Source organism: Cynocephalus volans, chromosome 2 (assembly GCF_027409185.1).
Source record: "Cynocephalus volans isolate mCynVol1 chromosome 2, mCynVol1.pri, whole genome shotgun sequence".
NCBI lineage: Eukaryota > Metazoa > Chordata > Mammalia > Dermoptera > Cynocephalidae > Cynocephalus > Cynocephalus volans.
Window position 1 is genome coordinate 121615740 of NC_084461.1, and position 16523 is coordinate 121632262.

The window sequence follows — 16523 nt, forward strand, 5'->3', positions numbered from 1 at the left end:
GATCCCCTTACCGGTCATCTGTTTAAAAAAAAAAAAGAAAGAAAGAAAAAAGAAAATTACTTGAGTTTCTCTATCAGTTCTCCAGTTAATGAAACCTCCAACATCAGAACAAGTTATTCTACCTTAGTTCAACCATTGTATATTGACCCCCAGAGGGTAGGTTCAATTTTAAGCCTTCTGAGAGGGTCCCAGTAATGGAGACATAGGCCCAGAGAAGAAGAAATCAATATGCAACTTTCTTGAGAAGTGTACATGAAGAAAGCCTCGAGCCGCATGACCTCAGAGGGAATAAGAAAAATCCACAGGTCCCAGAATAACTCCCTGGTAGCTTTACGGCTTGGCCATTTGTCTGTGTGCCAGACCATAAGGGACAGTTGGTTTCCAGGAGCTCAGTCCCATAACAAAGCATTCCAACTATCTAAGGAATGAATTCCCTTTTAATTAAAAAATGGGGGGAGATGCTTTTTTAAGAACCTAAAAGATCCACCAAGAGCAAGTGTAGAGAGGAAGAAAAAAAATTTAGTCAGTAAAATTTAGAAGTTATTTAAACCTTTAATACACAGTCTCTAAATACCTGGCAATACCCATTTCTCAAATGTAATTGCCCAATGTTGTTTTTCACCAGCTCAACTGATGGAATGCTGGAGGGGAAAGAAGAAAGGACGGCAATAGAGCAGATATCCATACTGACATTTTAATTAGAAACATCATCCTTTTCAAAAAGGAAACTTAGGATTTAGTTGGTAGCAGCAAAAACCGAACCAGTTAATAGCACCTAAAACTGATCCAGTTAGTTTATGGCCACCATGTACCTGGGTTTCAGGGCCTTGACTATGTGGATGATAGCAGTATATTCTCTTTCATTCCTTAAACCAGATGCAGAGTCCCTGCAGCAGCCTGGGACCCACTTGTGTTGTAGCCCCTGTGTTTACCAAGGTAAACTATCCATACTGCATGATGGAGCTTGGTTTTTACAGATAAATTGTAGACATTATTGAAGGAGTTTGAAGAAAGAAGAGGAAACCAGAAAGGACTTCAGAGATTATTATCCTTTATATATAAGAAAACTGAGGCTAAGAAAGGATGATATGGTCTTCTCGATGTCACAGAGCAATTCATGGTTTATCCTGTGCTCTTCAGACTTTGGCTCTGTGTCAATACCCCACCTCTTAAAGGTAATGCTTAGACTGTCCTCTCCAAGGAGACTATACTTTGCCTGACCTCCAGGTTCAGTCAAATTCTCCTAACTAGCCATAAAATGCCCTTCTGAAGAAGTCAAAGAGCAAAGCATTATCTACCTCCTGCTTAGGTCACAGTCAGAGATCACTATTTCCCCTGTCACCTACTGGAAACATCTGGATTCGATCACCTAGGTCAAACCAAAACTAGGGCTGAGCCTTCTCTGGGCTGTCTGTCTCCCACTTACCAAACCAGACAGAACTGGACCCACTGCCATTGCTTGTCCAAAGTATGAAAAGCAGGGCAGGGATTTAATCTGTACCAGATACAGGATGAGAGACGAAGGAAACAATGTCATTAAAAATAAGTAGAACTGCTATTGATTCTGGAAGCCTGCTTTCAGCAAATGCTGCCAGGCACAGGCATCTGCTGTTCCCCCTAGTCTCTCATGCTGCATTCCTTGCTTGTAAAATACACCTCTGGGCATCAGGCCTTAAGGGCTAGGCTGGTCCTTATGTCTCACCTAGGCCTCACCTGATAGAAGGACTTCTTATACTCCCACTTTGGTCTCAAAGACAAGTTATAATCCAAAATGTAATTCTAAATTCTAGACAACTGTGGGGTTCAAGGTAGGGGAGGGAGGGAGATCAGGATTTAAGAGATATTAGACAAATGCCTCCATTCATTTATATATAGTGAGGCTAAACTAGCTATGGTTAATAAATGCTTTTTATATATCAATATAACTCTTATTCTTTACAGAAAGTTTTCAGATTGTTTATCTGAAATGAACCTCAAAATCTCAAGATAGACTGGGCATTTCGCTAGCCCTATTTTACAGATAAAGAACCTGAGCCCCAGAAAGGTTAAGAGTCTTTTCCTAGATCCTATGACCAGCTTCAACCAGCCAGTGGCAGAGTTGAGATTTTTGGCCCAAGTCCTCCAAATTATGATTCAAGGCTCTTAACAAATTACTATACTGCCCATGCTACTGTGACCAACAACAGAGACTACGTCTGTGACTAGATATGTATTCAACAAAATGAAGACTTTTCAACTAATCTGTTTTCTAATTTGAAAATGGCTCATGGGTATGTGAATAACAACTTTCTCATTAAACACAACTTTATAAACTTAAGATAAAAATAACTTATAGCTGACTGTAAAGCACACTACAAAGCCCAAAAGAATGCCCAGCAGCTCCTTTTCTTAATTAAAGTATAGTCAGTTGTCAATAATTATGATGAAAAAGCATGCACACTTAGCACAATTGGCATCTCAAATCATTGTATATGGTGCAACAGCTTCTTCCATTCTGTAAACTTTGTGTTCTTCATCTTCTTCAAGACACCTCTACAACCAGAGGTCAGTTTGTCGTGTTTGAATGCCAAGCCCAGGCCATAGTCGCTGTTCAGGTTTGCTGGTACAGAGAGAAAGAGCAGAGAGCCAACTCAGATGACTTCCAGATTATCAGAAAGAGTATCATGATAAGCTTTTCAATTGCTTTTAATTCTAATTAACCTTGAAATCTACTTCATGTTTTAAAGTTTAGTATTTGATTTCTTACAGGTTTAATGATTTCTATTGTTAAAAATTGTTATTTCAAATCTAAATGATTCCTCAACAAAAACAACCAAAAAAGAAAAGATAGCTGTTTGCATTGATGAAAGAATAACTTTAATAGCTGTGAAAAAACTGGTTTATTTTCATAAATTAATCTTAATTTTCTTTCTAATGAGTTCTTGGCATACAAACAACAAAGAAATGTGAAAATAAATATATTTCTTAGAGGGTAAAACAAATGAAAACTCATGTGTAACTTTCTAAATACTTACTGTGTAATTTTCCTACAAAATAATTAATTTAGAAAGGGAAACAAGTATGATGATCTACCTTATGCTAAACACTGAGTTTATGCCTTATAAACAATTCCTCATTTGATCCTCACATAAACATTTTGAAGTCTATGTTATCCCATTTTATAAGAAAACTGAAATTAGAAATGCATCACAAAGCTAGTAAATGCTGAAGCCAGGGTTCAAGTCCAAGATAGTTCTTCTGTCAAATGAATAAAATATATTCATTTAAATATTAATTAATGTAGTTAATAGAGGCTGGAAGGGGAGGAGATGGAAAACAGAGAGAGGTTGGCTAATGGATACAAAATCACAGCTAGATAGGAAAAATAAGTTCTAATGGTGTACAGTAGTGCTAGGCATCTATAATAAACAATAATTTATTATATATTCTCAAATGGCTAGAAGAGACTCATATGTTCTCACCACAAGGAAATAATAATTTTTGCAATGATGAATATGCAAATTACCTTGATTTGACCTTCACACCTTGTATACATGTATTGCCATAAACATGTACAATCAATGTGTCTATTAAAAAATAAATTTATTAAAATAAATATTAATTCAAAACAACTGAATATTTGCACATCACACTTAAGAAGCATCTTTTTTAAAACAAAGATGTGGTACCTCCAATAACATTTATAGCATTTTTGAAAATAAAGTAATATAAATTTATTATAATAAATCTGGAAAATATATAACATAAAGAAAAAAACTTAAATTACCCCTATTCTCACCACCCTGAGAATTAACCTTTTGTGTATTTTTCTACAGTAATATTACATATTTTTATAATCTATTTTATTTTAATAAGAGATTAAGAGAAAGGATTTCTCTCGGGAGAAAAAGGCCACCTTCAGGATTAGTGTTTCAGCAATGGCTCACATTCAGAGAAGAGGTATTTATCTGGTCTAACCTTCATGTTACAAATGAAAAACTAAGATCCAGAGAAGTAAAGTAATTTTCAAAAAGTCACAGAGCAATTTAGTGGTAGAACCAGGAAAAAATCAAGTTCTAGCACCCCGACAAGTGTTCGTTTCTGAGCACCTTTTCTGAGTTTCTACAGAATTTATAGTCTGTGACTCCAGATTACACTATTTGCCTCCAGCTATTCCTCATACATGTATAGCCCCTTCTCCCAACTAAATGAATTATCATAATTTAGATTATTTCTCTTTTCTTTTGTTTTATCTTTCAGAAGCTTATTTATCATCCATTCCTGGTAAGTACAATTTTTCAACATCTTGATAATCGATTAAAACAAAATTAGCATTAGAAGACTTTGTCTCCTAAGTCACTCTTGCCTTCATGAGCTCTTTTGAGGCTACCCTACAGCAGCTCTTGAACTGACACAGCAGAACAAGCGAGATAACTGGAATTTATCAATGTATTTATTCATATATTCATTCATTTAACATATGTTTACTGAGGACAGACTATGGCTGGGTTCTATAGTTGGCGCTAAGGAGACAGCAATGAACCAAACTGAACAAGGTCCTTGCCCTCAAAAAGCATGCATTCTCCTTCTAATTCCACTTGGTTTAGTATTTGTGATTCATGAACTATACACAGAGGCAGTAAGGAAGTGTCTTGACGTTAAACGTCCAAATTATTAACTGTTCAGGAAGCAGGTGTGGTGCCAATCACATAGTGGCCATCACTGTATTAGCATTAGGTCTAAGTACCATGGTAATGATAATTTTTAGGTCAGTTCAGAAAATATTTCTATAGGACTTTTATGATAATTACTAAAGGTACAGAAATCTAGAAGTCAAGGAATAAAGTGTAATCCCTGCTTTTGAGGAACTCATAGTCTAGTAGAGAAAACAGACATGTCTGAGGGGCAGGTAATAAAGACCATGCTGGGACTGTTTTAGGTTGTATTTGTCTTTCTTTCTTTCTTTTTTTTTTTTTTTGTTTGTTTGTTTGTTTGTTTTTGGTTTTGTTTTTTAGATTGTATTTTTAAGATTTATCTTCATGATCCCATTCAGAAGACAAAATATCTAATCAGATGTATTTTTTTTAATCTTGGGAATACTCTATTTATTCCTTCTTCCTACTCTCCCCACCATTTTCCCACTCTGTTTGTTAACTTTGGGCATCCAAATATGCTGATCAAGTTTAATTTCTTCCCTTTCAAGAGGAAATCTGCACCTTGATTATCACAGAAGCACTTCCTGAGGACTCTAGGGAGTTCAAGTGCATTGCAAAAAATAAGGCACTGAGACTGCAGTCTCTGAAGGAAAATGCTTTATTTCCCCAGGTAATTACTCTTTAAAATCTCCTTGCTCCAATTCAGCCCTGAGCCAAGAAGAAGATTCTGTTTCTACCTGAACTGGTAATTAGTTATATTTTTAAGAAGGAAAAGAAATAGAAAAATCAGAGAGTTCTTCAAAGTTACCCATGAGCACATTTTCTCCAAAACTGACCACCTTTCCCTGGAGCAGTGAAGCTACACAAAGGACAACTCCAGACCATACCACGATAAACCTTATGCCAACTATTCCTGCACCAGCCAGTCACACTGAACATGAGATTCAGGTTCCAGAGAAGTATTTCTGCACCATCAGTGGAAATTCCTCTGAACTACAACCACAATTGTAAGAGTAGACAGATCTAACATGCCCTCATTCAACAGATATTCCTGGTTCTATAGACAGATCCTGAAAAAGCTCCTGCCCTCAGGGAGCCTGCATGCTGAGATGAATCATTTTAACTCTGTCAAGTTCTCCCTTGCCCTTCAGGATGCATTCACCATGGCTGAAATAGTAAGTCTTGTGCTTAGATCCACACTTCAGGATTTGTTAAAGAGACCTATTTATTTATTTATTTATTTATTTATTTATTTATTTATTTTTGTCTTTTTCGTGACTGGCACTCAGCCAGTGAGCGCACTGGACATTCCTATATAGGATCCGAACCCGTGGCGGGAGCATCGCCGCGCTCCCAGCGCTGCACTCTCCCGAGTGCGCCACGGCTCGGCCCTAAAGAGACCTATTTAAAAAAAAAAAAAAAAAATCATTAATGCTGAAATGGCACAAGATTTTGAAGAAGTAGAATCTCTTCCTAAAATAGAATTCAGTGTTCTATCTAAATATAAATATGTGAAACATTTTGTGATATGGGTTTCTTCATGATCACTAAAGACAGAATTGTCCTTGTGTTTAGAGGACAAATGTAAAAAAAGGAAAGATAATTCAGTTAAGTGGGTTTGGAACCATGTTATGTTCAAAACAACACAATGCACCACCATTCACCATCCCCCTGCCCCCAACACAAACCTCAACCCAAAATACTGATTTTTTAAAAAATCTAAAAGTTTGGTGCTAAAAGTCATTTAAATTTTTTGTTTTAACAATATCTAACATACTCCACTAAATATTTTACCTTTATAAAAATGTTACCTTTGAATTAATTTTAGGTTAAACTCCTTCAACAAAACTTAATAAATCAGCATACTTGACTACACTAACTAGTACAACTAAATGCAGCCTCTGTTAGCTACAAAATAGATATTGGAAACCTTTTTGAGAAGAGATGTCTTAGGTCGTATTTAGGCCTATGAAATGAGAGGAAAAAAGAGTATACCATGTTAGATATAGAAGGAATCAGAGGCCATCTACTTTAAGTTCCTCATTCTACAAATGACTAAAAGTTTAGATTGGTTCATATTGTTGAGTGCCGGTTCTTCACGATTCTATGAAATTGCAATAGGTACTTCTCCAAGTGTTTCTTGCAATTAAGAGTGAGGCAAAGGCTTGAATTTAGAGACTAACAGATCTGGAACAAAGTATGTGAAGTACACAGTAGGTACTCAATAAATAGTATCTATTACTTCACTGAATACTGTTTCACTGCACTGGTGTTTTTTCAGGATCAGTGTATGTCCAATAAGATCCTAATACTGTGATTTCTGAGTTGGTCTCTTTACCTTCTGAGATCTCTAGTTGCCTGAGCAGACTCTCATTTCATGTGAGTCTCTCAGCAACTCTCTGATTTAGGTTGGTAAGCCAGGAATTATCTTCAGTTTTCAGGTAGTTATTAAAGCTCAGAGTTTAAGCAACTTGTCTAGGGTTATACAGCAAGTACGGGGTAGAGTGGGCACTCATACTCGGGTCTCCAAAACAGATAATAAAAAGGTTAAGGTTCTGTCTTGCTCTCTCTCTGCTTCCACCATCTTGCAATGTGAGATCCCTGGGTCACTGTCACCACCGCCAGATGGACTTTGGACTTCCCAGACTTAGAAACTGTCTCTGCTCTTATATCACCTCAGTGAGGCCTTCCTGACCACCACAGCTAAAGCTGCGACCCCACAAGACATCTTTTGTCCATAGTGCTGATCACCTGCTCGTATACGAGATCCTTTGCTATGTGTTGTATTTATTGTTTATTGCCTGCCCCTCCACACCAGCATGTCAGCCACACAAGGTCAGCGGTCTCTGTGTTGTTCACTGCTGTGTCCCTGATGCCAAGAACAGGGCCTGGCACATGGTAGGTGCTTAAGAAATAGGTGTTGAGCAGCCCTGTGAGTGACCCCCGACCCGGCCCTGCTCGGGGGGCTGACGCCCGCCCGGCTTCCGCCTGCATCACTGAGCCACTCACCGCCCCTGGGGCTGCCTCCATTTTCTCAGGTGGTGGCAGCTCCAGCCAGGCTCAGCCAGGCCTGTCCTCACCCGGCTCAGCTCCTCACTGAGCCTTCCCACTTGCTTGCCCCGGCATGGGGCTTCCCAGGGCCTGTGGGCTGGCCTCCCCTCCCACTCCCTCCGCGGTTCTCTGGCGGGGCTGGTGGCATGGGGCATCCCCGGCCAGCGTCGGGAGGGCAAGGAAGTATGGGCTGGGCCGACAGTCACTCCACCGCACCCTGGGCTCCGGCTCCCGTTACTGGGAGGCAGATACCATCTCTGCGGCCACCAGTTCGGAAAAAGGCCTGACCTATTTCTGGTTAGGAATAGTGTGGTTGGAGAGTTCCCAAGTCCGCTGGAACCTGCCGGAGAGCTGACTGCGGGCGGGCACCGGACTCGGTCCGCGCTGGGGGGATACAAAGGTGAACCGTGTGCTGCAGGCTCCTCCCCAGAGGAGCTCACGCTCTGGTGTGGTAGATAAGACAAGTACACAAATAACCGCGATACCAGGAGGGAGATGACAAGTCCCAAGAAAGATCTACACAGTGCTACAAAGGAACCCAGAGCGACCGGTCGTATGTGCCTAGCAGAAACCTGGTAGACTTCCTGGGCGAGGCGGTGCCGAGCAGGGTCTTGAAGGCCCAGCTGATAGACAAGGGTTACAGAAGACACGTCCAGCCCAGCCCAGTGCGCACAGAGCAGGGAGACGTCCGGCTAGGGAGGTGGAGACTCGACAGAAACCACACACCCTGTGGGGTCGCCACTGCACGATCCAACAGCCCGGGGCAGAGCGCACGGAACAGGTAGAAGTCCTGCACGGGAAGTGAAAGCTCAGCAGAGATCACACACCCTGCGGTACTACCCTGTGATCCAGCAGCCCAGCAGAGTCCAAGCTGACCAGAGAGATGGCTCCCCAGAGAGGCCCAAGACCCAAGGCAATCATACACACAAGGCACTAGAGGCCAACTGAGCAGTCACGGAGGTAGCCATACCAAATTGGCAACCACAGCAACATCTTAGTTAGTCAATAGTCTCAAACCGGTGGACTGTGAAACCCCCTGCCACAATGAATAAACACAAAAAAAAGATACCAGAAATACAAAAAATCAAGAAAGTACACCACCAAAAGTTAATAAATCTCAAACTCTAGATCCTATAGAACAAGAAGCCCTTGAAATGACTGATAAGGAATTTCGAGTGATAATTCTAAGGAAACTGAATGAGATACAAGAAAACACAGCTAGACATCATGATGAAATGAGGAAAAGTGTACAGGATCTGAAACAGGAAATGTACAAGGAAATCAATGTCCTGAAAAAAAATGTAGCAGAACTTACTGAACTGAAGAAGTGATTCAGCGAAATAAAAAACACAACAGAGAGTTTAACCAGCAGGCTTGTCGAAGTTGAAGAGAGAACCTCTGAACTTGAAGATGGGCTATTTGAAATAACACAAGCAGACAAAAAGAAAGAAAAAAGAATCAAAGACACTGAAGAAAATCTGAGAGAGATATCAGACAACCTTAAGCGCTCAAATATCCGAGTAATGGGTATTCCAGAAGGGGAGGAAAATGGAGATTGCATTGAAAACATATTCAACAAAATAGTGGCAGAAAACTTCCCAGGTATAGGAAAAATCACAGATCTTCAGATCCAGGAAGCTCAACGATCTCCAAATGTATTCAACCCAAAAAGGTCTTCTCGAAGACATGTTATAGTCAAATTGGCAAAACTCAGAGACAAAGAGAGAATCTTAAAAGCTGCAAGAGACAAGCGTCAAATCACCTATAAGGGAGCCCCAATCAGGCTAACATCAGACTTTTCATCACAAACCCTAAAAGCTAGAAAGGAATGGGACGATATATTCAAAATACTAAAAGACAACGATTGTCAGCCAAGAATACTCTACCCTGCAAGGCTATCCTTCCGAAATGAAGGGCAAATAGTATATTTCTCAGACAAACAAAAACTGCAAGAGTTCACTACCACACGACCACCCTTACAAGAAATCCTCAAGGGAGTACTGGGTTTGGTTCCTGAAAAATAGCTACCACTGCCATAAAAAGCCAAGAAAAATCAAAACCACTAGTATAATAAAAATGGCATTCATGAAGAGAAAACAAACAAACAAAAACGCTATCTACAACCTAAGGAACCAACAAACACAGAAACCAAACAGTAAATCAGAAAGTAAGGAACAAAAGACACCTAAGACAACCAAACAACCAATAAAATGCTAGGAATAAGTCAACACCTTTCAATAACAACTCTTAATGTAAAAGGCTTAAATTCCCCAATCAAAAGACACAGACTGGCTGACTGGATCAAAAAGGAGGACCCAACTATATGCTGCCTTCAAGAGACCCACATCACCCATAAAGATTCACATAGACTAAGAGTGAAAGGATGGAAAAAGATTTACCATGCAAACAGAAAAGAAAAACGAGCTAGAGTAGCTATTCTTATATCTGACAAAATAGACTTTAAACTAAAAACCATAAAAAGAGACAATGAGGGACACGACTTAATGATAAAAGGACTGATCCATCAAGAAGACATAATAATCATAAATATGTACGCAGCCAATGTTGGAGCAGCTAGATTTATAAAACAAACTCTATTAGACCTAAAGAAGGAAATAGACACTAATACCATATTAGCAGGGGACCTGAACACCCCACTGTCAATATTAGACAGATCATCTAGGCAAAGGATCAGTAGAAAAACACAAGATCTAAACAATACTCTAGACCAATTGGAACTGGCAGATATCTACAGACCATTCCATCCAACAACCTCAGAATATTCATTCTTCTCATCAGCACATGGATCATTCTCCAGGATAGATCACATATTAGGTCACAAATCAAGTATCAGTAAACTCAAAAAAATTGGAATTATCCCATGTATCTTCTCAGACCACAATGGATTAAAACTAGAAATTAATAACAAACGAAACTCTGGAAACTATACAAACACATGGAAATTAAACAGCATTCTACTTAATGACATATGGGTCCAAGAAGAAATCAAGCAGGAAATCAAAAAATTTATTGAAACTAATGAAAATAATGATACATCATACCAAAACCTGTGGGATACTGCAAAAGCAGTATTAAGGGGGAAATTTATTGCATTAAATGCTCACCTCAGAAGAATGGAAAGATGGCAAGTGAACAACCTAACATTTCACCTTAAAGAACTAGAAGAACAAGAACAATCCAAACCTAAAGTTAGCAGACGGAAAGAAATCATTAAGATCAGAGCAGAACTGAATGAAATTGAAACCCAAAAAACAATTCAAAAGATCAATGAATCAAAAAGTTGGTTTTCTGAAAAGATAAATAAAATTGACAAACCATTAGCATGGCTAACAAAAAAAAGAAGAGAGAAGACTCAAATAACAAAAATTAGAAATGAAAAAGGTGATATTACAACTGATTCATCTGAAATACAAGGAATCATTCAAGACTATTATAAAGAACTATACGCCAACAAGTTTGAAAATCTGGAGGAAATGGATAAATTTCTGGACACACACAAGCTCCCAAAACTGAGCCAACAAGATGTAGAAAATCTGAACAGACCAATAACAATAAAGGAGACTGAAGCTGTTATCAGAAGTCTCCAAACAAAGAAAAGCCCAGGACCAGATGGATTCACAGTAGAATTTTACCAAACATTCAAAGAGGAATTGACACCGATTCTTTACAAACTATTCCAAAAGATTGAAACAGACTCAAGTCTCCCAAACTCATTCTATGAAGCAAACATTATCCTGATACCAAAACCAGGTAAAGATATAACCAAAAAAGAAAACTACAGGCCGATATCCTTGATGAATATAGATCCAAAAATCCTCAATAAAATACTAGCAAACAGAATACAGCAACACATACGTAAAATTATTCACCACGATCAAGTGGGATTCATCCCAGGGATGCAAGGTTGGTTCAACATACGCAAATCAATAAATGTGATACACCATATTAATAAACTCAAATACAAGGACCATATGATCATCTCTATAGATGCTGAAAAAGCATTTGATAAAGTACAGCACTCATTCATGACAAAGACCCTCTATAAGTTAGGTATAGTGGGAAAGTATCTCAACATAATTAAAGCCATATATGACAAACCTACTGCCAATATCATCCTGAATGGGGAAAAGCTGAAAGCTTTTCCTTTAAGAACAGGAACTAGACAAGGATGCCCACTCTCACCACTCCTATTCAACATAGTGTTGGAAGTACTAGCCAGAGCAATCAGAAAAGAGAAGGAAATAAAGGGTATCCAGATTGGAAAAGATGAAGTCAAACTGTCCCTGTTTGCAGATGACATGATCCTATATATCGAACAGCCTAAAACCTCTACAAAAAAACTCTTGGAGTTGATAAATGATTTCAGCACAGTAGCAGGATACAAAATCAACACACAAAAATCAGTAGCATTTCTTTTCTCCAATAGTGAACATGCAGAACGAGAAATCAAGAAAGCCTGCCCATTTACAATAGCCACCAAAAAAATAAAATATTAGGAATTGAGTTAACCAAGGAGGTGAAAAATCTCTATAATGAGAACTACAAACCACTGCTGAGAGAAATTAGAGAGGATACAAGAAGATAGAAAGATATCCCATGCTCTTGGACTGGAAGAATCAACATAGCGAAAATGTCCATACTACCCAAAGTGATATACAAATTCAATGCAATCCCCATCAAAATTCCAATGACATTTTTCTCAGAAATGGAAAAAACTATCCAGACATTTATATGGAATAATAAAAGACAACATGTAGCCAAAGAAATGCTGAGCAAAAAAAATAAAGCTGGAGGCATAACACTACCTGACTTTAAGCTATACTACAAAGCTATAATAACCAAAACAGTATGGTACTGGCATAAAAACAGACACACTGATCAATGGAATAGAACAGAGAATCCAGAAATCAACCCACACACTTCCTGCCATCTGATCTTTGACAAAGGCACCAAGCCTATTCACTGGGGAAGGGACTGCCTCTTCAGCAAACGCTGCTGGGATAACTGGATATCCATATGCAGGAGAATGAAACTAGACCCATACATCTCACCATATACTAAAATCAACTCAAAATGGATTAAGGATTTAAATATACACCCTGAAACAATAAAACTTCTTAAAGAAAACATAGGAGAAACACTTCAGGAAACAGGACTGGACACAGACTTCATGAATACGACCCCAAAAGCACGGGCAACCAAAGGAAAAATAAACAAATGGGATTATATCAAACTAAAAACCTTCTGCACAGCAAAAGAAACAATTAACAGAGTTAAAAGACAACCAACAGAGTGGGAGAAAATATTTGCAAAATATACATCTGACAAAGGATTAATATCCAGAATATATAAGGAACTCAAACAACTCTACAAGAAAAAAACAAGCAACCCAATTAAAAAATGGGCAAAAGAGCTAAGTAGGCATTTCTCTAAGGAAGATATACAAATGGCCAACAGACATATGAAAAAATGCTCAACATCACTCAGCATCCGGGAAATGCAAATCAAAACCATACTGAGATACCATCTAACCCCAGTTACGATTGCTAAAATCCAAAAGACTCTGAACGATAAATGCTGGCGAGGTTGTGGAGAAAAAGGAACTCTCATACATTGTTGGTGGGACTGCAAAATGGTGCAGCCTCTATGGAAAATGGTATGGAGGTTCCTCAAACAATTGCAGATAGATCTACCATACGACCCAGCTATCCCACTACTGGGAATATACCCAGAGGAATGGAAATCATCAAGTCGAAGGTATACCTGTTCCCCAATATTCACTGCAGCACTCTTTACAATAGCCAAGAGTTGGAACCAGCCCAAATGTCCATCATCAGATGAGTGGATACGGAAAATGTGGTACATCTACACAATGGAATACTACTCAGCTATAAAAACAAATGAAATACTGCCATTTGCAACAACATGGATGGACCTTGAGAGAATTATATGAAGTGAAACGAGTCAGGCACAGAAAGAGAAATACCACATGTTCTCACTTATTGGTGGGAGCTAAAAATTAATATATAAATACACACACACACACACACACAAAAAAAAAAAAAAAAACAGGCGGGGGGGAAAGAAGATATAACAACCGCAATTAATTGAAGTTGATACGACAAGCAAACAGAAGGGACATCGGTGGGGGGGGGGGAGGGAGGGAGGTTTTGGTGAGGGGCAGCAATAATCAGCCACAATGTATATCGACAAAATAAAATTTTTTAAAAAATAAAATAAAATAAGAAACCAAAAATATTGCTAAGTGAGAAAATGTTAAATTTTGGAAAATACATGCATAGTGGAAAGAAATGAAAAATAAATAAATAAATAAAAATTAAAAAATAAAAAATAAAAAGGTAAATTTGTCTAGAAAGCTGTATACCATTAGCCAAATTACTGTTATCATTTTTACTCTTCAGCTCTAAACCCAGGGGAGTCCATTACTATTTCTTGCTTGAGAAGAATTCTCATAGAAGATTTAGTCAAATGCTAGACTGGATATTTCAAATTACAAATGCTACAGTGGGATTCCATTACATCATATGTCTATGTAGAACTTCAAAAATCATAGTGAATTATGTGTAATCTGAAATAAATAAAACTTTCTTCACTCTTTAGTCCTTTCATCCTCAATGTGACATTTTCTTTCTCAGCTGATAGAGCAGAAATGAGCTTCATTACACACATCTGACCACTGATTTTAGAAGAACTTCACAGCACCATTTTTACAATAGCACATACACTTTACATATTAAAAACAACAAGGCTATATATGGAAAGGAATGAATGAGTGACAGTTAAATAGCTACCCTGTTTCCACTGATGATAGGACAAGGAATTCCCTTAACACGCAGCAGGAAAGGCTTTGGTGAGATAGTAGGAACGTTTTGTGAGGCTTGAGAATGACTCACCAGAGGCCCTTACTGATAATTTAGGGAAAAAAATAGAAGCTGTCTTCGATAGGTTGGAATAAGGTTCACCCACTTGGCATCTTAATGATTCCTCCAATCTTAGGAGTCTATGACTTTTCTCAAATAAGCAACTAAACCATTCAAAGAGCTACACTTGTGAGGAAACATAAAACACCATTCAAAAAAGCAAACCAAACACTGAAAGACAGAAAAACAGACTCATGAAAGATTATTAAATATATATCCTTAACTGCTGAGAATGGCATCATAAAAGAGGGCCTACTTACCTTTCCTAAATCGTCCCTTGATCCTCTTATTATAGCAAGAACTTCAGCCTTGATGTACTATGGAAGCTATTACATGAATTACACCACAACCCACATTATATACAAAGACCTAAAGAAAAGAAGAGGCAAAGCTTGAAGGAAAAAGAGCAAGTGGAACTAAAATTCTTCCTCAATTGTAAAAGGCTTAAATTCCCCAATCAAAAGACACAGACTGGCTGACTGGATTAAAAAGGAGGACCCAACTAAAATTCTTCCACATTTAGAACCTGCCCTAAGCAAAATTGGGGATTTAACAGTTTGTCCTGGACATCTTCTGTACTTGGCTGGTGGGGTATATCTCAAACTTTTAGAACTAAGAGACCCCAAATATCATATTTCCTCTTCCATGCCCTAATCAAACCCTGTTCTCACGCTGAACCAAATGTCAGTCACATATACCACATTTAAAATATTTAGAATAGTGTCTTACTCATGGTAAATGCTATATTTGTTGGCTATTATTATTTTTATTATGTCACTTGCACTTGAATTTTAAATCTCTCTAGTTTGGATTGAAAGGCTTTGTCCCTATTAATGGAATTTAAAATATCAGTGAGCAGATGTGGAGAAATATTTTGGGAGACTCCAGAAATAAGACTTTGTAGGCAACCACCTACTCATCAAGTCTAGCATGCTTTTTCTACTAAGTAAAATCTGTGTGCCCAGGCAGCAATTATCAAATTGTTCTGAACCAAAGAAAGGTATACGTACATGGTCAGCTGGGAAGAATTTTATATGGCTCATCTGTGCTCAAGCATCTATTTGTTGGATCCTAATATATATGATAATCAAATCAATATCTGGGTACCTACTCATGAGGGAGGGGAATTGAAGCCACTAAATGGAGGTGGTACTTCTTAATTGGCCTGATCCTCATGCTACTCACCCTATTCCACCACCTTTGTTGATTTAGACGTTTTGTCTTTTATAATTATTTACTTTCCTGCACAAAAAATGGAAATCTAAATACCATGATGGTCCTCGTGGCAAAAAGAGAAAGGAAACTGTACACTTGTTAGGAGTAAAGGAAGATGAAAGAAAAGAGCACTGACAACCCTAATTGTATAGAATGCTTTTTTTTTTTTTTTTTGGTTTTTTCTTAAATGTTTCAAAACTCTTTTAGAATAAAAGTACTAGGTCAAAGGGGTATATGACATAAAGATTCAGAAAACTTGCTGAAAAAGACAAATCATATTTTCCACCTCTCTACCTTCCCAGTGACATTTCACCATGACCCTGCTCTCCTGCCTCTGCCCAGACCACCTCTTGGAACAAATTGCTTGAACCCCACTCCACCCTCACTCTCAGATAAAGGCAAAAGAAAAAAGGCCTTCATATGAAGAATTATGCATACAAATAAATTTGGAGCCCATTTGTCACTGGCCTTATCAGTGGAGAAGTTCTACTAGATAGAAAAACCTCAGTCTTGGAATATTATTTCCATTGTCTCTTCAACAGGGAAGATTCAAAGCCTCCATCACTGCTCTTCCTCTGCATGAGCTTGTTGAGCTCATAGTCAAAATTCATGTCTAAAATAAAGAGGCCTGCAAGAGAAGCTCATGTAATCCCACTCCTTA

At 38.3% G+C, this 16523-nt stretch overlaps 1 long non-coding RNA gene across 1 annotated transcript; it reads right to left on the reverse strand.

Moving 5' to 3' along the window:
• Positions 1–619: 619 nt before the first annotated feature.
• LOC134366465 (uncharacterized) lies at positions 620–16498 on the reverse strand. The gene is made up of 3 exons (XR_010022325.1): positions 16301–16498; positions 14908–15016; positions 620–2599 (listed from the first exon to the last, which is right to left on the reverse strand). It is a non-coding gene; the product is annotated as an uncharacterized LOC134366465 (long non-coding RNA).
• Between the last annotated feature and the right edge of the window lie 25 nt (positions 16499–16523).